The sequence below is a fragment of the Somniosus microcephalus genome, chromosome 34 (genome assembly GCF_052327205.1).
Source record: "Somniosus microcephalus isolate GS21.2 chromosome 34, FLI_Smic_1.0, whole genome shotgun sequence".
Classification (NCBI taxonomy): domain Eukaryota; kingdom Metazoa; phylum Chordata; class Chondrichthyes; order Squaliformes; family Somniosidae; genus Somniosus; species Somniosus microcephalus.
The window spans coordinates 6,364,770-6,388,147 of record NC_141020.1 but is presented as its reverse complement, the minus strand read 5'-3'; the positions used below and the strand labels follow the sequence as shown (position 1 = coordinate 6,388,147).

Sequence of the window (23,378 nt, the reverse complement as noted above, 5' to 3'; positions counted from 1 at the left end):
AGATCTCGGAGGGTTGTGGGGCTGGCGGAGGTTACAGAGATAGGGAGAGGTAAGGCCATGGAGGCCAATATCTCTCAAGCGGTCAATAATGTTGATCACTTGTGTGCATTACCCGTCTTACCCGGCTGCATGGCCGCATCCTCTTGCGCGATCACATTGGGGCATTGGTGACGATCGTCTTGAGGTGGGAACTCCTTGCTCCCTGTCCACTTGGCTGAAGAAAGCTGTGTTGAAACCAGTATCTAAGTTGGAAAAGAAAACTTGGGATGATTATTGTGTCTCTTCCTCCTTCCATTCCCCCACCTCTCCATTTAGCCCCCCCACCCCAGAGGCAACACCTGCCTCAGTCACGGGCCTTTGCCTGTTCAGCTTTCCAGCTCGCTGTTGTGGGGTTTGCGACAGTGGCACTCTAGCGAGGGATCTAGTGGGGCTCTTGCCAAAGGCGTGTATCTCCAAAGCCTTTCCCTGAGATTGGGAGTTCGGCCTTCTACACAATGTTGTAAAAACACCAACGCGCGTCACGTCACGTTACCAATGATGATTTGGTTTGTTTCCTGTCCTGTAGGTGGTGGCTCTTTGCTGGATTTTGGCTCGTGCTTCTTCCAAGTAATCATTTTTCATGTGTGAGCCCAGATGGTGGGTGGAATGACAGTTGGCTATTCGACTGTGGGAGGAATCACAGCCACGCCCAATCCTGTCCTCAGCTGACGCCTGCTTTCTGTCATGACTAACTGGGTAGGAATGTAAACCCTAGGAAATATTTCACCATTCCAGCCCAGGGACGTGACTGTAGTGTCTCAAATCCTGCCCTGACTGAGATCCGTTAGCTCAGCATTGACCAGAGACTGAAGCTGGGACCTTCTTGCTCTGTCTGGCTCATTGAGAATGCCGTTCTCCACTTCTCCAAGGTAATGACACTCTTTTTGAAGAAGAGCAGGGGCGTTCTCCCCGCTGTCCTGGGGGTGGGGGGGGCAATATTTATCGCTCAATCAACATCACGATAAAAGAGATCACCCGGTCATTATTGCATTGCTGTTTGTGGGATCTTGCTGTGCGCAAATTGGCTGCCGCGGTTTCCTACATTACAACAGTGACTACACTTCAAAAAGTACCTCATTGGCTGTGAAGCGCTTTGGGACGTCCTGAGGTCGTGAAAGGTGCTGTAGAAATGCAAGTCTTTTCAATTCCTGCTTGTAAACCACTCAATGGTGTTCGAGGAGCATTACATAAATGTAACTGGCTGTTGTTAAAATGTAGACTCCCAGTCAATTTGTTAGTATGCGCTGTACACAACTCTTGTTCATCCATTTGAAAGCACTACATACCAGACTGATGTGCTGCGTGCATTTTAGATTTTATTCCTGTCATAAATCCAAAAGGATTAGTAAAGATTATTCCCAATGGGACTTGGGACTGGTTCAACTTCACTTAGTCAGCTGGTCAGTCAGAGTGCACAGGTCCGGAATTTGAAGTTATATTCGGATTTTTTCACTGGACACCAGGGAGCAGGGTGACCGTCAATGGCCCTGACAGTCTTTTCTGACTCATCTGTTCCTCGTGAGTCAGTTGTGGCTCAGTGGACAGCACTCTCGCCCCCGCGTCTGAAGGTCACGGGTTCAATCCCCGCTCCGAGAGGCTGGAGCACAAAATCAAGGCCAATGCTCGCAGTGCCAGCACCGAGGAGTGCTGCCCTGTCAGAGGGGCCGTTTTTCAGATGAGGCGTAAAACCAGGTGGATGTAAAAGATCCCATGGCGCTATTTCGAAGAGCAGGGAAGTTCTCCCTGGTGACGATTTCATTGCCTTTATTAGCCGAGGCATAGAATACAAGAACAGGGAGGTTATGCATGAACTGTATAAAACACTAGTTAGGCCTCAGCTAGAGTACTGTGTGCAGTTCTGGTCACCACATTACAGGAAAGATGTGATTGCACTAGAGCGGGTACAGAGGAGATTTACCAGGATGTTGCCTGGACTAGAGAATTTTAGCTACGAGGAAAGATTGCAGAGGCTGGGGTTGTTTCCTTTGGAACAGAGGAGGCTGAGAGGAGACCTTACTGAGGTGTATAAAATTATGAGGGGCCAAGATAAAGTGGATAGAAAGGACCTATTTCCCTTAGCAGAGAGGTCAATAACCGGGGGGCACAGATTTAAAGTGATTCGTAGAAGGTTTAGAGGGGAGTTGAGAAGAACTTTTCTTCACCCAGAGGGTGGTGGGGGTCTGGAACTCACTGCCTGAAAGGGTGGTCGAGGCAGAAACCATCAGCGCATTTAAAAGGTACTTGGATATTCACTTAAAGTGTCGTAATCTACAGGGCTACGAACCAAGAGCTGGAAAGTGGGATTAGGCTGGATAGCTATTTGTCGGCCGGCGCGGACACGATGGGTCGAAATGGCCTCCTTCCGTGCTGTAAATTTCTCTGAATTTATGATTCGATGCTGTTTTTGGGACCTTGCTGTGTGCAGATTGGCTGCCGCGTTTCCTAAATTACACTTCAAAAAGTACTTAATTGGCTGTAAAGCTCCTGGGGACAACCAGAGGTTGTGAAAGGCGCTGTAGAAATGCAACTTCATTCTTTCTTTCTTTAAAAGCTCAGTTGTAACACAGAGCAGAAGGCCCAGGTTTGGTTGGCAGACCATGCTGCCCTCAGTCAGGCCGGCAGTGGAGCTAGGGAGGGGGGAAATCGGCCAGGTACCTGCTCCTGAGTGCTATCCGATGCTGAAAAGTGCGTTCATGTGCATGTTGGGCAAAGATAGGAGGCTGCACGTTTTGACAGCTCTCTTCCCAGTCAGAATGGAGATGATTGGGTAATTCCCCCATCAATCACGCATTGGAGAGGGTGCAGAGGAGATTCACCAGGATGTTACCTGGGCTGGAGCGCTTCAGCTATGAAGAGAGACTGGACAGGCTGGGGTTGTTTTCCTTAGAGCAGAGAAGGCTGAGGGGGGACCTGATTGAGGTGTACAAAATTATGAGGGGCATAGATAGGGTAGATAGAAAGGAACTTTTCCCCTTAGTGGAGGGGTCAATAACCAGGGGGCATAGTTTCAAGATAAGGGGCAGGAGGTTTAGAGGGGATTTGAGGAAAAACATTTTCACCCAGAGGGTGGTTGGAATCTGGAACTCACTGCCTGAAAGGGTGGTAGAGGCAGGAACCCTCACAACATTCAAGAAGCATTTAGATGAGTACTTGAAACACCATAGCATACAAGGCTGGAAAATGGGATTAGGATAGGGCTTGATGGCCGGCGCAGACACGATGGGCTGAAGTGCCTCTTTCTGTGCTGTATAACTCTATGGAGGAGAAATTGGGTGAGTAGCGCCAGCTGTTAGCGCCTAAAGAGGCAGTCAGTGGCTGTAGCGCCACTGGCTGCGTCTGTGGCGATATTCAGTAGGGGCGCTAATGGTGGCGTTAGGCATTTGCGCTGCGCCGCCACCAATGACGTCATCGGTGTGCGCAGCACCCCATTTGTGCCCCATTCACGATATTTGGTAGCGAACGCCGCAGTTGCGCCGCTCGCTACCCGCGCCCGGTTCACGGGGCCTTACTGTGCCGGCAGCGGCGCAAGTTAAGGTGGAGGTGCGGGGCGGCCGCTTTTTCAGCGGCCGCCTGCCAGCACCTCCGTCCCCGGCCTCCTAACCCCCCCCCCCCCCGCCCCGCAGCATTGCCGGCTGTTTCCTGAAAGCCCGGCACTTCTCCTTGGTGCCGGGCTCATTAGCCGGCACTCGCGATCGGGGATCGTGCTGTTGCAGGCCCCTCCCCCTTAACAGTGGGAGGAAGGCCTGCAGTACCGCAGCGTGCTGTGCCGCAGCATGTGGCGCTGCGGCACGTTGCGCTGCGATAATCAGTTTCAGCGCCCTAAGAGGGACGCGGAGCGCCTCGAGCCTCGCCCTGTGTCCCTCAAGGGGCACTGAAACTGAATTTCTGGCGATCGCTATTACTCTGATCGCTGCGCTAAATCCTGCGCTCCGCCGACTTTTGCGCCACTTTGGCGCCCCAACCCAATTTCTAGGCCTATGACTCTATGACTGCTGTAAGTGACTGGGATTGAGAATTATCCTCCGCTCACTGCACTTTGCTGGAGGAATCATCCTGCTTTTATCGGTAGAAGTTGCTGTAGTTTCGGTCATGAGTTCTGTTTGCTGCAGTTCGTAAACCCTCTTTTTAAATAGACTCTGTAGACTGTTTGCTGCCGCGCGCTGTTTAAACAAACTCTGTTTGCTGAGTAAATAGACTTTGTTTGCTGGTAGATCGAATGTTTGCCATAAATCCCACTCCACCTCCAACTCATTGGCTGACACAGCGGACACTCTGAGGATGGGTTACATAGATACATAGATACATAGAAGATAGGAGCAGGAGTAGGCCATTCGGCCCTTCGTGCCTGCTCCGCCATTTAATGAGATCATGGCTGATCCTTTAATTCAGTATCCCGTCCCCGCCTTCTCTCCGTAACCCTTAACCCCTTTTGCCCGTAGAAATATATCTAATTCCCTCTTAAATATATTTAATGAGCTGGCGTACACTGCCCTCTGTGGCAATGAGTTCCACAGGTTCACCACTCTCTGAGTGAAGAAATTCCCCCTCATCTCTGTCCTAAATGGTTTAGCCCTTATCCTTAAATTATGTCCTCTAGTTCTGTTCTCACCCGCCAAGGGAAACATTCCTTCTGCATCCAGTCTGTCTAGACCTGTCAGAATTTTATACACTTCTATGAGGTCCCCTCTCAATCTTCTAAACTCCAGTGTGTACATCCCTAAACTACATAGTCTCTCCTCATAGGTCATTCCCGCCATTCCTGGTATCAGCCTGGTGAATCGCCGCTGCACCCCCTCCATGGCAAGAACATCCTTCCTCAGATGAGGCGACCAAAACTGTACACAGTACTCGAGGTGTGGTCTCACCAGTGCCCTGTACAGCTGCAGCAAGGTATCCCTGTTCCTGTATTCTAACCCTTTTGCTATGAAGGCCAGCATACCGTTTGCCTTCTTGACCGCCTGTTGCACCTGCATGCTCGCCTTCAGTGACTGGTGTACAAGAACACCCAGGTCTCTCTGTACTTCCCCCTCTCCCAATCTATTGCCATTTAAATAATAATTTGCCCTCCCGTTCCTGCACCCAAGGTGGATAACTTCGCACTTGTCCACATTATAGTGCATCTGCCATTTATCCGCCCAATCGCCCAGTCTGTCCAAATCGCTCTGGAGCTTCCTGGTCTCTTCCTCTGAGCCCACCCCACCTCCTAGTTTAGTGTCGTCTGCAAATTTGGAAATGCTGCATCCGACTCCCTGATCCAGGTCATTAATGTAAATTGTGAACAGCTGGGGGCCCAGGACAGATCCCTGTGGTACCCCACTTGTTACTGCCTGCCATTCAGAAAATGAGCCGTTTATTCCAACTCTCTGTTTTCTATCTGACAGCCAGTTCCCTATCCACGCCAAAACTTTCCCCTTTATCCCATGAGCCTCAATTTTCCATGCTAATCTTTTATGTGGGACCTTATCGAAGGCCTTTTGGAAGTCCAGGTACACCACATCTACTGGCTCTCCCCCATCTATTCTACCAGTTACTCCCTCAAAAAATTCCAATAGATTAGTCAAGCACGATTTACCCTTTGTAAATCCATGTTGACTCTGTCCTATCCTGTCCCCATTTGCTAAGTGCTCCGCTATTTCATCCTTAATGATGGACTCCAGCATTTTGCCCACAACTGATGTAAGGCTTACAGGTCTGTAATTACCTGCTTTTTCCCTACCCCCCTTTTTGAATAGTGGGGTAACGTTAGCTACCCTCCAATCCATCGGCACTGTTCCCGAGTCTAATGAATTCTGAAAAATCATCCTTAGTGCATCCGCTATCTCTAGGGCCACCTCCTTCAGTACCCTAGGATGCATGTTATCAGGCCCTGGGGATTTGTCCACCTTCAATCCCTTTAGCTTCCTTAACACCATATCCTTAGAGATATTGATTTGCGTCAGTTCCTCCTTTGCCAATGTCCCTATTTTTCCCGATATCCCAGGGAGGTTTTTTGTATCTTCCTTCGTAAAGACTGACCCAAAGTATGCATTTAGTTGATCTGCCATTTCCTTATTTCCCATTATATATTCCCCCGTATCTGACTGCAATGGACCAACTTTGGTTTTCACCAGTCTTTTCCTTTTGATATATTTATAAAAGCTTTTGGAGTTAGTTTTTATATTTTCCGCCAGCTTGTTTTCGTAAGCTATTTTGCCCCTCTTGATCATGCCCTTTGCCCTCCTTTGCTCTATCTTAAACTGTTCCCAATCTTCCGCTCTGGCGCTTTTTTTGGCTATTTTATACGCCCTATCTTTGGATTTTATGCTGTCTCTAATTTCCCCTGTTATCCACGGTTGAGTCACCTTTTTAGATTTCCTTTTATGCCAGATTGGTATAAACAATTTTTGCAATTTTGTCATTCTATCTTTAAATGTTTGCCATTGTTTATCTACCTCCAGTCCTCTCAGGAACGTTGTCCAATCAGACCTACTCAGTTCCCGTCTCATGGCATCATAATTCCCCTTGTTTAAATTCAGGACCTTAGTCTCTGAGTCAATTTCTTCGCTCTCCATTTCGAGTGAGAAATCGATCATGTTATGATCGCTCTGACCCAAGGGTCCCCGTACAACAAGATTACTGATTAGTCCCTTCTCATTGCACAGTACCCAGTCCAATATAGCCTGTTCCCGAGTTGGTTCCTCGACATATTGATCCAGATAACCATCCCTTAAACACTCAAGGAATTCCTCCTCCTCATTATTTTTACTGATTAGGCTAGTCCAATCTATATGTAAGTTAAAGTCACCTATGATGACAGCTGTGCTCTTATTGCACGCTTCTCTAATTTCCCTCGTGATGCCCTCCCTAACCTCTATTTTACTATTTGGAGGCCTATATACCACTCCTATTAATGTTTTTCGCCCCTCGCTATTTCTTAGCTCCACCCATATAGATTCTGTATTAACTGAGTTAATATCCTTCCTTTCAGGGTTGTGGGCTCAACTGTGCCACCCCTCCCCCGCCTCCGCCAAAACTCTCAAGTAGCCTGCCGACATTTACTGTTTAGCCTCACATGGAAGGGTTGAAACAGACTTGCATTTATATAGCGCCTTTCACCACCTCAGGACGTCCCAAAGCGCTTTACAGCCAATGAAGTACTTCTTGAAGTGTAGTCACTGTTATAATGTGGGAAACGCGGCAACCAATTTGCGCTCAGCAAGCTCCCACAAACAGCAATGTGATAATGACCAGATAATCTGTTTTAGTGATGTTGAGGGATAAATATTAGCCCCAGGACACCAGGGAGAACTCCCCTGCTCTTCTTCGAAATAATGGCCGTGGGATCTTTTACATCCACCTGAGAGAGCAGACGGGGCCTCGGTTTAACGTCTCATCCGAAAGACGGCACTTCTGACAGTGCAGCGCTCCCTCAGTAATGCACTGGAGTGTCTGGCCTAGATTTTTGTACGCAAATCTCAGGGAGCGGGACTTGAATCCATAACCTGCTGGCTCAGAGGCGAGGGTGCTACCCACTGAGCCACGACTAACACCGAAAATAGGAAGTTAACTGAGGTACCTGGTGTCCAGACTGTTAGCAAGAGGACAGAAAGAATAACTGCAGAGGTCCAGCAGAGGCGGCAGCAAACTGGAAAATACTGTCCTCTGTTACATTGAAAGGACCGTATTTACTTACCGTACAGACTGATACCTGGGATGGCAGGAATGACGTATGAGGAGAGATTGGTTCGATTGGGCTTATACTCGCTGCAGTTTCGAAGAATGAGAGGGGATCTCATTGAAACTTATAAAATTCTAACAGGACTGGACAGACTAGATGCAGGAAGGATGTTCCCGATGGCGGGGGAGTCCAGAACCAGGGGTCACAGTCTAAGGATAAGGGATAAGCCATTTAGGACAGAGATGAGGAGGAATTTCTTCACCCAGAGAGTGGTGAACCTGTGGAATTCTCTACCACAGAAGGCAGTTGAGGTCAATTCATTAAATATATTCAAGAAGGAGTTAGATATATTTCTTAAGGCTAAAGGGATCAAGGGATATGGGGAGAAAGCAGGGACAGGGTACTGAATTTGGATGATCAGCCATGATCTCATTGAATGGCGGAGCAGGCTCAAGGGGCCGAATGGCCTGCTCCTGCTCCTATCTTCTACGTTTATATGTTTCTATTTATTTCTCTGCAGGGCTGTCACGTGGGACGACACTTGGTGCCAGGTATTCCAAGCAGAACAAAGGCAGCAGGGGAGAAAGCAAGAGACGTGAGGCGGACTGCAGCGAGGCAAGCTGGATCGCTCTGCAGCGCACCTGTCTGCACATTTGGCAAAGCATTTGTTCTCGAGGTAAGCAGTTTAAAAGTGGAGCCTTAGGTGAAAAGAAAGAGCGGACTCGCACCTTTCAACACCTCGGGAACGTCCCGAAGCGCTTTACAACCAGTGACGTGTGGCTGTTGTAAAGTAGGAAGCACGGAAACCCCCCAAATGATTCACCTTCCCCTCCCACCCCGCCCCCCCAATCATTCCCTGTTTGTTCAAAGCAGTGTCCGGGAGATTAATCTTCAATTCCTGGAGACTCCAGGCCAAATCCGGATGAGTTGGCAACCCCTGCCCCCGGAATGAGTCTTTTTTTTTTATATCAATCTTCACTAAGCTGGAAAACAGCAATTTATTTTCCAAGAAGGGCTCATGTTTTATTTATAGGTCTTGTTTGATCTTTTGAAACAAATTGCCGGTTTCTGAGCACAGTGTTTGAAAGCTGGCTTCACAGGCCTGCTGCTGGGGTGGGATTAGTGGGGTGTGAGTGATTAACGACAACTTGCCTTTCCCTCTAATTTCTTTCTTTTCGGGGGGGAGGGATGGGGAGTTACTGGCCCCATTCAAATCTCCGCGCATGCGCGGCTTTTCCGCTGAGAAACCGGCGGGCGGTCTGCGCGGGAGCTACCGACAGCCGCGGGGCCGCGCGTCTAAACAAGAACATTGTTACATTTATATAGCGCCTTTAACACGGTAATACATCCCCAGGCGCTTCACAGGAGCGATTATCAAACAGAATTTGACACCGAGCCACATAAGGAGCTATAAGGACAGGTGACCAAAAGCTTGGTCAAAGAGGTCGGTTTTAAGGAGCGTCTTAAAGGAGGAGAGAGAGGCGGAGAGGTTTAGGGAGGGAATTCCAGAGCTCGGGGCCCAGACAGCTGAAGGCACGGCCGCCAATGGTGGAGCAATGAAAATCGGGGGGTGCGCAAGAGGCCAGAATTGGAGGAGCGCAGAGATCTCGGAGGGTTGTGGGGCTGGAGGAGATTACAGAGATAGGGAGGGGGGTGCGAGGCCACGGAGGGATTTGAAAACAAGGATGTGAATTTTGAAATCGAGCTGTTGCCGGACTGGGAGCCAATGTAGGTCAGCGAGCAACAAGGGGTGGTGGGTGAACGGGACTCGGTGCGAGTTAGCACACGGAAGTAAGTAAGTGTGACAACTGGAAATGCACGCCAGACTTTTAAAATATTAATATTGGTGAATCTGTTGTGACCCAGTTAGGTGTTTCTCTTCAAATTGTGTTGGTTGTAACAGGCTGAGAGAGACAACAGCGCCACATATGGGGAAATACAGCATTACCAACTAAGGGCTTTTAAAATGTTACGAGTTGGCCTAACCAAGGTATTGCACCAAATGCAGCCTTCAAATAAAGTGGTGTTAGAGGGCGGTCGATAATTACACCGAGGCATACAGACATTATTTAGTTCCCCTGTTGAGCTGCGCACAGTGGGGGAGGGGAAATTCACCCTGGGCGGGTGTTAGGAAATCGCCAGCCCGTCTTACACTCCGAATGATTTTATTCAGAAATGTAAATCGGGCAGAGTGTGATTCCGGCTGTCGATTCGCTATCGCGCTACTGATCGACTTCACCCCCAGGGAGTCAAGGCCAAGTGGTGTTAGAGAGCAGGGGCGGAGGGCGGGGTAATAGGACCAGGGTGAGCAGCCTTACGTCAGTCCTCATGTTAAAGTTAAAGATTCTGTCCTTACCTTTACGTGAAAAACACCGATTGAAATTTGTCACTCTGTAAGCTGGTGCTGCAGCGTCTCCACTGGCAAGAGGGTGTAATTACAGCATGACAGGTTTGTTGTCTGTGGGACTGGTTCTAATGCAGGGAAATGCGGTGGCTAATTAGCGCATAGCAAGATCCCACAAACTCAGGAACTGTACCGCAGCATAAATCAGTGCCTGTGGAACTGTACCCCAGTGAGAGTCAGTGTCTGTGGAACTGTCCCCCAGTGAGAGTCAGTGTCTGTGGAACTGTACCCCAGTGAGAGTCAGTGTCTGTGGAACTGTCTCCAGTGAGAGTCAGTGTCTGTGGAACCCGTACCCCAGTGAGAGTCAGTGTCTGTGGAACTGTACCCCAGTGAGAGTCAGTGTCTGTGGAACCCGTACCCCAGTGAGAGTCGGTGTCTGTGGAACCGTACCCCAGTGAGAATCAGTGTCTGTGGAACTGTACCCCAGTGAGAGTCAGTGTCTGTGGAACTCTACCCCAGTGAGAGTCAGTGTCTGTGGAACTGTCCCCCAGTGAGAGTCAGTGTCTGTGGAACTCTACCCCAGTGAGAGTCAGTGTCTGTGGAACCCGTACCCCAGTGAGAGTCAGTGTCTGTGGAACCCGTACCCCAGTGAGAGTCAGTGTCTGTGGAACTGTACCCCAGTGAGAGTCAGTGTCTGTGGAACCTGCAACCTAGTGAGAGTCAGTGCCTGTGGAACCCATACCTCAGTGAGAGTCAGTGTCTGTGGAACTCTACCCCAGTGAGAGTCAGTGTCTGTGGAACTGTACCCCAGTGAGAGTCAGTGTCTGTGGAACCCGTACCCCAGTGAGAGTCAGTGTCTGTGGAACTGTGCCCCAGTGAGAGTCGGTGTCTGTGGAACCGTACCCCAGTGAGAGTCAGTGTCTGTGGAACTGTACCGCCGTGAGAGTCAGTGTCTGTGGAACCCGTACCCCAGTGAAAGTTAGTGTCTGTGGAACCCATACCCCAATGAGAGTTAGTGTCCGTGGAACCCGTACCCCAGTGAGAGTCAGTGTCTGTGGAACTGTACCCCAGTGAGAGTCAGTGTCTGTGGAACTGTCTCCAGTGAGAGTCAGTGTCTGTGGAACCCGTACCCCAGTGAGAGTCAGTGTCTGTGGAACAGTACCCCAGTGAGAGTCAGTGTCTGTGGAACTGTACCCCAGTGAGAGTCAGTGTCTGTGGAACCCGTACCCCAGTGAGAGTCGGTGTCTGTGGAACCGTACCCCAGTGAGAGTCAGTGTCTGTGGAACTGTACCCCAGTGAGAGTCAGTGTCTGTGCAACTCTACCCTAGTGAGAGTCAGTGTCTGTGGAACTGTACCCCAGTGAGAGTCAGTGTCTGTGGAACTGTACCCCAGTGAGAGTCAGTGTCTGTGGAACTGTCCCCAGTGAGAATCAGTGTCGGTGGAACTGTACCCCAGTGGGAGTCATTGTCTGTGGAACTGTACCCCAGTGAGAGTCAGTGTGTGTGGAACTGTACCCCAGTGAGAGTCATTGTGTGTGGAACTGTACCCCAGTGAGAGTCAGTGCCTGTGGAACTGTACCCCAGTGAGAGTCAGTGTCTGTGGAACTCTACCCCAGTGAGAGTCAGAGTCTGTGGAACTGTACCCCAGTGAGATTCAGTGTGTGTGGAACTCAACCCCAGTGAGAGTCAGTGTCTGTGGAACTGCACCGCCGTGAGAGTCAGTGTCTGTGCAACCCGTACCCCAGTGAAAGTTAGTGTCTGTGGAACCCATACCCCAATGAGAGTTAGTGTCTGTGGAACCCGTACCCCAGTGAGAGTCAGTGTCTGTGGAACTGTACCCCAGTGAGAGTCAGTGTCTGTGGAACTGTCTCCAGTGAGAGTCAGTGTCTGTGGAACCCGTACCCCAGTGAGAGTCAGTGTCTGTGGAACAGTGCCCCAGTGAGAGTCAGTGTCTGTGGAACTGTACCCCAGTGAGAGTCAGTGTCTGTGGAACCCGTACCCCAGTGAGAGTCGGTGTCTGTGGAACCGTACCCCAGTGAGAATCAGTGTCTGTGGAACTGTACCCCAGTGAGAGTCAGTGTCTGTGGAACTCTACCCCAGTGAGAGTCAGTGTCTGTGGAACTGTCCCCCAGTGAGAGTCAGTGTCTGTGGAACTCTACCCCAGTGAGAGTCAGTGTCTGTGGAACCCGTACCCCAGTGAGAGTCAGTGTCTGTGGAACCCGTACCCCAGTGAGAGTCAGTGTCTGTGGAACTGTACCCCAGTGAGAGTCAGTGTCTGTGGAACCCGTACCCCAGTGAGAGTCAGTGTCTGTGGAACCCGTACCCCAGTGAGAGTCAGTGTCTGTGGAACTGTACCCCAGTGAGAGTCAGTGTCTGTGGAACCTGCAACCTAGTGAGAGTCAGTGCCTGTGGAACCCATACCTCAGTGAGAGTCAGTGTCTGTGGAACTCTACCCCAGTGAGAGTCAGTGTCTGTGGAACCCATATCCCAGTGAGAGTCAGTGTCTGTGGAACCCGTACCCCAGTGAGAGTCAGTGTCTGTGGAACTGTACCCCAGTGAGAGTCAGTGTCTGTGGAACCCGTACCCCAGTGAGAGTCAGTGTCTGTGGAACTGTGCCCCAGTGAGAGTCGGTGTCTGTGGAACTGTACCCCAGTGAGAGTCAGTGTCTGTGGAACTGTACCGCCGTGAGAGTCAGTGTCTGTGGAACCCGTACCCCAGTGAAAGTTAGTGTCTGTGGAACCCATACCCCAATGAGAGTTAGTGTCCGTGGAACCCGTACCCCAGTGAGAGTCAGTGTCTGTGGAACTGTACCCCAGTGAGAGTCAGTGTCTGTGGAACTGTCTCCAGTGAGAGTCAGTGTCTGTGGAACCCGTACCCCAGTGAGAGTCAGTGTCTGTGGAACAGTACCCCAGTGAGAGTCAGTGTCTGTGGAACTGTACCCCAGTGAGAGTCAGTGTTTGTGGAACTGTACCCCAGTGAGAGTCAGTGTCTGTGCAACTCTACCCTAGTGAGAGTCAGTGTCTGTGGAACTGTACCCCAGTGAGAGTCAGTGTCTGTGGAACTGTACCCCAGTGAGAGTCAGTGTCTGTGGAACTGTCCCCAGTGAGAATCAGTGTCGGTGGAACTGTACCCCAGTGGGAGTCATTGTCTGTGGAACCCGTACCCCAGTGAGAGTCAGTGTCTGTGGAACCCGTACCCCAGTGAGAGTCAGTGTCTGTGGAACCTGTACCCCAGTGAGAGTCAGTGTCTGTGGAACTGTACCCCAGTGAGAGTCATTGTCTGTGGAACCTGCACCCCAGTGAGAGTCAGTGTCTGTGGAACTGTACCCCAGTGAGAGTCAGTGTCTGTGGAACTGTACCCCAGTGAGAGTCAGTGTCTGTGGAACCCGTACCCCGGTGAGAGTCATTGTCTGTGGAATCTGCACCCCAGTGAGAGTCACTGTCTGTGGAACTGTACACCAGTGATAGTCAGTGTCTGTGGAACTGTACCCCGGTGAGAGTCAGTGTCTGTGGAACCCGTACCCCAGTGAGAGTCACTGTTTGTGGAACTGTACCCCAGTGAGAGTCAGTGTCTGTGGAACTGTACCCCAGTGAAAGTCAGTGTCTGTGGAACCCGTACCCCAGTGAGAGTCAGTGTCTGTGGAACTGTACCCCAGTGAGAGACGGTGTCTGTGGAACTGTACCCCAGTGAGAGTCAGTGTCTGGGGAACCCATACCCCAGTGAGAGTCAGTGTCTGTGGAACCCGTACCCCAGTGAGAGTCAGTGTCTGTGGAACCTGTGGTAAACCACTGTTTGTATTCCACTGTGTACATGCCTGGACATGCCTCGGCTGACTCCTCCCACAAGTCCTAGTATAAAGGTGACTGCTCCCCAGCCCTTTGTATTTCTGGACCGGTCGACCACTCGAGGCAGACCTTCATTCTTTTGTTAATAAAAGCCTTTAGTTACTCTCTTAACTCTCAGTCTTTTATGAGTAATTGATAGCGCATCAATTTTATTAACAAAATTTTTATAATGGAGAAGATCCTCACACCAGCATGCCTGGACTTAGATCATCGGAAGGCGGACTCATCCACCAAGTTTACTCACTGGCTTAAGTGTTTTGAAAAATTCCTGACCACCTCCGCAGCAATCAAATCGGACGAGGACAAACTGGATATCCTGACCTCCAAAGTGAACCACCGAGTGTACTCGGTCATCCAAGACGCGACCTCGTACGCGGACGCTATCAAGCTCCTCAAGGACCAGTGCACGCGCCCAGTGAACGAAGTGTACGCCAGGCACCTTCTGGGGAGTCGTAAACAACAACCTGGGGAATCGACCGTGGAATACCTTCAGGCACTGTCTGTGCTTGGCCGGGCCTGTGGTTGTAAGGATGTAAAGGCCGCCGTGTACACAGAGGAACTTATCCGGGACGCTTTTGTAGCGGGCCACAGATCCAATTACACCCGACAGCGACTGTTGGAGCAGAGTGACCTCGACCTCAACAAGGCCTCTGAACTCGCACTATCATTGGATGCAGCCTACCGGGGCATGGATGCCTACTCCTCTGCACCGTGGACGCCGCGGGGAATGACAGCCTGGGACACGGTAGGACCGCCTCATAGCACCGTGCCACCCCAGCCACACCCCAGCAACGGCCCAACTACCGCAGCAGTGTCCCAAGGCCAGACAGCAGTGCCCCAAGGCCAGAAATGCTACTTCTGTGGCCAGGCAAAACACCCCAGAGCGCGCTGCCCGGCGAAAAACGCGATCTGCACGGGCTGCGGGAAGAAGGGACACTACGCTAACGTCTGCAGGGCCAAAGCCACCCCGAACCCCAGCAGCGCCACGTGTGGGCCATGCGGGCCGCCATCTTGGGCCTCCCCGGCCATGTGCGAACCACCGGTACAGCAGCCATTTTGGACGCCTCCAGCCACATGGGGATCATGGACGCCGCCATCTTGGACGACAGCCGGAACGCAGCAGGCCCCCAACACCGCCTCATCTGATACCCGCAGCGACACACCGACCCCTACGCTGGCATCCGTTACACTGGACCAAGCGAGACCGCACCAGCTGGCCAGTTCCACAATGGACATTAAGGTAAATGGCCACGATACAATCTGCCTTTTTGACTCTGGGAGCACGGAGAGCTTCATCCACCCCGACACGGTGCGGCGTTGCTCTCTCCCAGTCCTGCCTGCGCACCAGCGGATTTCTATGGCCTCCGAGTCCCAGTCGGCGGACATCGGCGGCTACTGCGTAGTGACACTCGTAGTAGACGGGACCGTGTACGATCATTTTAAACTTCTGGTCCTGCCAGACCTCTGCGCTGCCGTCCTGCTGGGGTTAGATTTTCAGTGCCACCTTAAAAGTGTTACGATGGCGTACGGTGGACCCCTACCCCCACTCACAGTCCGCAGCCAGCAGCTCCCAAATTGCCCGCCGCGCACCAGGTGCAACCTCTCCACGCTCAGAGTCACCCCCCCCCCCCCCCCCCCACTGTTTGCTAACCTCACCCCCGACTGTAAGCCCATCGCCACAAAGAGCAGGCGATACAGTGCCGGGGACAGGGTTTTCATTAAAACCGAAGTGGAGCGGCTCCTGAAGGAAGGGATTATTGAGGGCAGCACCAGCCCCTGGCGAGCCCAGGTTGTGGTCGTTAAGACCGGCGATAAGCAGCGCCTGGTCATCGACTACAGCCAGACAATAAATCGCTACACCCTGCTGGACGCCTACCCACTCCCCCGCATAGCTGATATGGTCAACCAGATCGCGCAGTACCGCGTCTTCTCGACCATTGACCTGAAATCAGCGTACCACCAGCTCCCTATCCGCCCTGAGGACCGCCAGTATACTGCCTTTGAGGCAAACGGCCGCCTCTACCACTTCCTTAGGGTTCCCTTTGGCGTCACCAATGGGGTCTCCGTCTTCCAAAGGGAGATGGACCAGATGGTAGATCAAAATGCGTTGCAGGCCACTTTCCCATATCTGGACAATGTGACCATCTGCGGCCGTGACTTGCAAACCTCGAAAAATTCCTCCGCACCGCCCAACTCCTGAACCTGACATATAACAAGGAGAAGTGCATATTCCGCACAAACCGCCTCGCCATCCTTGGCTGTGTTGTGGAACACGGAGTCATCGGCCCCGACCCCGACCGGATGCGTCCCCTTATGGAACTCCCACTGCCTCAAGGCCCTGAAGAGGTGCCTAGGGTTTTTCTCCTATTATGCCCAGTGGGTCCCCTACTATGCGGACAAGGCCCATCCGCTGATCAAGTCCACCTCTTTTCCCTTGACGGCAGAGGCCCGCTTAGCCTTCCACCGTATCAAGGAAGACATTGCCAAAGCCACCATGCACGCAGTGGACGAATCCATCCCCTTCCAGGTGGAAAGCGACGCGTCCGACTTTGCCCTGGCCGCTACCCTCAATCAGGCGGGGAGACCCGTGGCCTTCTTTTCACGAACCCTCCAAGGCCCGGAGACCAGACACTCCGCTGTTGAGAAGGAGGCCCAGGCGATTGTGGAGGCTGTGCGTCATTGGAGGCACTACCTGGCCGGAAAACGATTTACCCTGCTCACTGACCAACGTTCAGTTGCTTTCATGTTTAACAACAAGCAGAGGGGCAAAATCAAAAATGACAAGATCTTGAGGTGGAGAATCGAACTTTCCACCTACAATTACGAGATCTTGTACCGGCCCGGGAAGCTCAATGAACCCCCGGATGCGCTATCGCGTGGCACCTGCGCCAGCGCGCAGATCGATAGACTGCGGGCCCTCCACAATGACCTCTGCCACCCGGGGGTCACCAGGTTCTTCCACTTCATCAAGGCCCGCAACCTGCCTTACTCTATTGAGGAGGTCAGGACCATGACCAGGAACTGCCAAGTCTGCGCTGAGTGCAAACCGCACTTTTATAGACCAGACAGGGCCCACCTGATAAAAGCCACTCGCCCCTTCGAGCGCCTGAGCGTTGATTTTAAAGGGCCTCTCCCCTCCTCCGACCGCAATGTGTACTTCCTCAATATTATTGATGAGTACTCCCGTTTCCCGTTCGCCATCCCCTGCCCGGACATGACCAGTGCCACGGTCATTAAATGTCTGAACGACCTCTTCACCCTGTTCGGTTTCCCCAGCTATATCCATAGCGACCGGGGCTCATCGTTTATGAGCGACGAACTCCGTCAGTACCTGCTAACTAGGGGTATTGCCACGAGCAGGACCACCAGTTACAACCCCCGGGGGAACGGACAGGTGGAAAGAGAAAATGCGACAGTTTGGAAGGCCGCCCTGCTAGCCTTAAAGTCTAGGGGACTTCCAACCTCCCGCTGGCAGGATGTGCTCCCCGATGCGCTCCACTCTATTCGGTCACTGCTCTGCACTGCCACTAACGCCACCCCTCATGAGAAAATGTTTGTCTTCCCAAGGAAGTCCACATCGGGGACATCGCTACCGCCATGGCTGACGTCCCCAGGGCCGGTCCTACTGAGAAGGCACGTGAGGACCCATAAAACGGACCCCCTGGTCGAGAGGGTCGACCTCCTCCACGCCAACCCCCAGTATGCTTACATTGCATACCCGGACGGGCGGGAGGACACAGTCTCCATAAGAGACCTTGCACCCTCGGGGGCCGCAGTAACCCACTACTCACTACCACCCCCCCCCCACGATCCGATATCCAGCCCCAGCAGACGGCAGGCCTGGGCCCCGCGACCCGCTCGACATCTACGAGGACGACACGCCTGTGCCACAGCCCACGCAGGACTCGACGCCGGAAGCTGCACTACCCCTGCCGTCGCCACGCCGATCACAGCGGCAGACAAGACCTCCGGAGAGACTCCAATACACTAACTTTTAATACACTTCACCCCGCCGGACTCAATTTTAAACAAGGGGTGAATGTGGTAAACCACTGTTTGTATTCCACTGTGTACATGCCTGGACATGCCTCGACTGACTCCTCCCACAAGTCCTAGTATAAAGGTGACTGCTCCCCAGCCCTTTGTATTTCTGGACCGGTCGACCACTCGAGGCAGACCTTCATTCTTTTGTTAATAAAAGCCTTTAGTTACTCTCTTAACTCTCAGTCTTTTATGAGTAATTGATAGCGCATCAGAACCCATACCCCAGTGAGAGTCAGTGTCTGTGGAACCCGTACCCCAGTGAGAGTCAGTGTCTGTGGAACCCGTACCCCAGTGAGAGTCAGTGTCTGTGGAACCCGTACCCCAGTGAGAGTCAGTGCCTGTGGAAACTGTACCCCAGTGAGAGTCAGTGTCTGTGGAACAGTACCCCAGCGAGAGTCAGTGTCTGTGGAACTGTACCCCAGTGAGATTCAGTGTCTGTGGAACCCGTACCCCAGTGAGAGTCAGTGTCTGTGGAACCCGTACCCCAGTGAGAGTCAGTGTCTGTGGAACCTGTACCCCAGTGAGAGTCAGTGTCTGTGGAACCCGTACCCCAGTGAAAGTCAGTGTCTGTGGAACTGTACCCCAGTGAGAATCAGTGTCTGTGGAACCCGTACCCCAGTGAGAGTCAGTGTCTGTGGAACCCGTACCCCAGTATCAGCCAGCTGTAAGTGGGTTCAGAATGGTTGACCTGTGGCTCGTCTCTCTCAGAGTTTCACTGCGTGCCAAACTTACAAGTCACCCTGGAGGATCGGACATCACTCCTGCTGGGTCTCGCCTCGCGCTGTTGTCGGGACATGGCGGCGCAGCAGTGCGCTTCTGTGAGCTCCACCTGAAACACCAAGGACGAGAGTCAGCACACATAACATAGGTCGCAACCACCCCCCGCCCCCCGGGCCAGGCTATAAAGGGGAGACGACTACACCCCTCTAGTGTCTTAAAAGGCAGGACTTAATGCGGAAGATGTATAAAGCATTGTCTAATCTGGTTATTATGCTTGCTCAGTGCAGACCTGTCGTGCAGCTAGGAACAGGAGGGGGCCATTCAGCCCCTTGAGCCTGTTCTGCCATTCAATTAGATCATGGCTGATCTGTATCTCAACTTCATCCACCCACCTTAGTTCTGTAACCCTTTAATGTCAGCTGTGGCTCAGTGGGCAGCACCCTCACCTCGGAGTCAGAAGGTCGTGGGTTCAAGTCCCACTCCAGAGACTTGAGCACAAAAATCCAGGCTGACACTCCCAGTGCAGTGCTGAGAGAGTGCCGCACTGTCAGAGGTGCCGTCTTTCGGATGAGACGTTAAACCGAAGCCACATCTGCTCTCTCAGGTGGACGTAAAAGATCCCATGGCACTATTTCGAAGAGGAGCTGGGGAGTTGTCCCCAGTATCCTGGGCCAATATTTATCTCTGAATCAACATCACTAAAACAGATGATCTGCTCATTATCACACTGCTGTTTGTGGGAGCTTGCTGTGCGCAAATTGGCTGTGCGCGTTTCCTACATTACAACAGTGACTACACTTCAAAAAAAAGTACTTCATTGGCTGTAAAGCGCTTTGGGACGTCCTGTGGTCGTGAAAGGCGCTATAGAAATGCAAGTCTTTCTTTCTTTTTAATACTCTTACCTAACAAAAATCTATCAATCTCAATTTTGAAATTTTCAATTGACCCCCCCAGCCTCAACAGCTTTTTCCAGTTCTGGAGATCCAATTTAAGTTGCTAATGTTCCTGCTCCCATGATCTGGGGAAACCGCAAATCCCGAGTCAAATCAGCTGCTTTTAGCAGACGCTAACTGTCCGATTAAAGCAGCACCGTCGTCCGCTTTAAGTCTCCCGTTCACTATTGAACTCTCGCTTTGGGATACGACATGCTCGCTTTAAGTAGTCGACCTCTATCTCCACGTTCGATCCGAGTGGAACTGGTGGGTTATACACGTGCTGTGGGTGGGGTACTGCGGCCTGCGCCCTATCGTCCTGGGGCACACACTGAACCGGGGACCGTCATAGCTTCTAAACTTAACGAGGAACCGCAATAGGGACTGCTAGACCGATGTCCACCTAGTTGGCCTTCTAACCAGCCCGCTAGTCGCAGGGTACGACGATTAAGAGATGCTGACTAATCACGGCAATCAATCTCGATCAATTAGTCTACAACAGACCCAGACGTGACACGAGGAAACCCCCCAGTGATGGAGAGCTGTGGGGAACCCGGTGTCCAAAGTCACCTTTTTCCTATTAAATCATTTGAAAAAGGATTAAAATTTAGTCTTGTGAAATATAAGATAAAATTGAATTGAATAAAAAAAAATTGTAGGAGCATTTAAAAAAGTAGCAATCCTTATGTTTAAGATGCTCTTATTTTAAAAAAAAAGGATTTAGGTTTAACATCCCACGTCCTTCTGGCTAGGATGGAAGAGGCAGCATATCTCAAATACATTCATAAAATCTAGCACACACACACACACACCCCTCTTGTAAATTCAACACAAATCCTCATTTCATTTGCAGAACACTTCCTAGCACGGATACATTCCCTCCCCACCCCAGAGGTGTATACAGCAAAAACAAAAACAGAACTGTTTTACCGTGAAGGTCACAGGTTCTGCTGGAGCTGCGGCTTGAGGAACTGAGAGGGACCCGGGAGTGTGTCCACGTGGGGGGGGGGGGGGGGGTGGTTTGGAGGCTGACACGCAGTGGGAACTTGCAGCTGATGGAAGGGGAGAATCTTTCACCGTGGCGTCCTGAGGGAGCATTTATTTCAGGGGACCTGACGTCAGGTTGCCCGGCAACCCACACCCGGGGCTGACTGCGGTTGCTGCAAACAGCAGCTGGTCCAGCATTTCGGAATGGCCTTGCACTGATTCTCACCGGCGCTGCGGCTAAGGAGGCAATTTTAAACTGAAAATTAATCCCCCCGTTAAACTGCGGCAAACGGAGTGACGGATTGGTGCAGGGTGATGGAGGAGAGAGAGAGAAGCAGAGATACAGGGAGCAGAACAGAGAGAGAGAGAGAGAGACTGCTTATTGAGTATAAAGAACACACACGGTGTGATAGTGGCTCATATAAGCCACGAGGGTCTCAGGTTTGATGGTTGGTCTGTGCTGAATTAGGAACAGGAGGAGGCCATTCAGCCCCTCGAGCCTGTTCCGCCATTCAATGAGACCATGGCTGGTCTATATCTTAATTCTGTTTACCTTTGCCCTGGTTTAAAGGGCAACAGGGTCAGTACTAGGAATCCAAACTCAACTGCATCAGTTTGGGCCTGTATGCTGCAATAGAAGATTTTGACCTAATTCGGACCAGTTTACTCCTGTACATGCCCAGCACTTTGAGCTACTCCACCACTACAATGGCAGTCACTGAATGCAAGGTTATGTTTGTAATGATTCTGGGGATCTTCCTCTGCTCCAGCTGAACACTAGGGTGCCGACCGCCCTCCACTGCCTCGCAGACTATTGCACCACATAGGGCATCACAGCCAAGCACACTCACCTTCCACTTTGGGACGCTGGATAGTGATCAGGAGACGGGTAACTCGTTAGATTCCCCCCCCCACCCTTCCCTAGCCCAGGTAGTTTAACTCCATCTACCCGCCTGGGTTTCCTATCCCTTAATGCCCCTTGCCTAACAAAGACCTGTCAATCTCAGAATTAGCTGACCTTGGATAGAGTGATGGGTACGGCTGTTACAATCGGCCCCTTGTCCCTGGGCTAGAAGGAAGGAAATTGGGCAGGGTTCCCGCTCCTCGTCGCTATGGAGGGAGTGCAGCGAAGATTCACCAGACTGATACCTGGGATGGCAGGAATGACGTATGAGGAGAGATTGGGTCGATTGGGCTTATACTCGCTGGAGTTTAGAAGAATGAGAGGGGGTCTCATTGAAACTTATAAAATTCTAACAGGACTAGACAGACTAGATGCAGGAAGGATGTTCCCGATGGCGGGGGAGTCCAGAACCAGGGGTCACAGTCTAAGGATAAGGGATAAGCCATTTAGGACACGGATGAGGAGGAATTTCTTCACCCAGAGAGTGGTGAACCTGTGGAATTCTCTACCACAGAAGGCAGTTGAGGCCAATTCATTAAATATATTCAAGAAGGAGTTAGATATATTTCTTAAGGCTAAAGGGATCAAGGGATATGGGGAGAAAGCAGGGACAGGGTACTGAATTTGGATGATCAGCCATGATCGCATTGAATGGCGGAGCAGGCTCGAGGGGCCGAATGGCCTACTCCTGCTCCTATCTCCTATGTGACGATGCTATCCAGCGACCGATGTGCGCTTGTCACTTACGGAAAGGGTCGACTGCGATGCCCTTCACGGTGGAATACCACTGGCAAATCTTCACGTGAAGAGTAATGCTTGAGTGAGTTGCTGGGGAGCTGCTTTCACTTGGGGAGTGCGCCCCAGCGGGAGTCAGTACCTTCAGGAGAAAATTGGAGCTGTAAAATGAATATAGATTAAATTAGGAATGAGGCACAGAGAGTGAAGCACAGAGAAAGTATTTTCTCCTCTCTTCTCTTGAATGCATGCGGCTGGGAGATGCTAGTCGTGCTCCTAGTACCTCCCCTAAGTGGGAACTCTTCATGTACAGGCCTGGGCCCTGGGCGTTGATCAGCTATTCAACTAAGGGAGGCATCACTTCCAAAATTTGAGCCTGTCCTTAATCGACATCCCACACACCCACAAATGCACATACCTTCCAGAGAATTACGATCAGGATGGCGATCGACTGAGCGGTGGCTTTAGTAACTTAAACTGGAGTTCCAGGTCAGCCACAGCAAGAAACCAAAGCTTAATAACCGCGACAGTAAGGACAGCTGTAACACCCCAGCCAATATCCACCTGTGCCTCGCACTAAGCCTGCCGTATGTACTATCTACAGGATTCGCTGAAACAACTCATGGAGCTTGCTTCAGCAGCGCCTCTCGGTCTCCCCCACATTCGGATGAGACGTTAAACCGAGGCCCTGTGCGCCCTCCCAGGTGGGCGTGAAAGTTCCCATGGCCACTATTTCGAAGAGCAGGGGAGATCTCCCCGGTGTCCTGGGACAATATTTATCCCTCAACCAACATCACTAAATGTAGATGATCTGGTCACTTATCTCAGTGCTGTTTGTGGGATCTTACTGTGCGCAAATTGGCTGCTGTGGTTCCCACATTACAACAGTGAGTAGACTTCAAAAAGTACTTCATTGTCAGAGTCAGCTGGGGCTCAGTGGGCAGCACTCTCGCCTCTGAGTCAGAAGTTTGTGGGTTCAAGTCCCACTCCAGAGACTTGAGCACAAAAATCTAGGCTGACACTCCAGTGCAATACTGAGGGAGTGCTGCACTGTCGGAGGTGCCATCTTACGGATGAGAAGTCTGCACTCTCAGGTAAAAGATCCCATGGCACTACAGTACTTCAAAGAAGAGCAGGCTCAATATTTATCCCTCAATCAGTATCACAAAAAC

General features: G+C 51.4%; 1 long non-coding RNA gene across 1 annotated transcript; it reads right to left on the bottom strand.

Moving 5' to 3' along the window:
• Nucleotides 1–22,366, bottom strand: LOC147096690 (uncharacterized). Its single transcript, XR_015074519.1, has 3 exons — nt 22,219–22,366; nt 18,661–18,757; nt 1–242 (listed from the first exon to the last, which is right to left on the bottom strand). It is a non-coding gene; the product is annotated as an uncharacterized LOC147096690 (long non-coding RNA).
• Between the last annotated feature and the right edge of the window lie 1,012 nt (nt 22,367–23,378).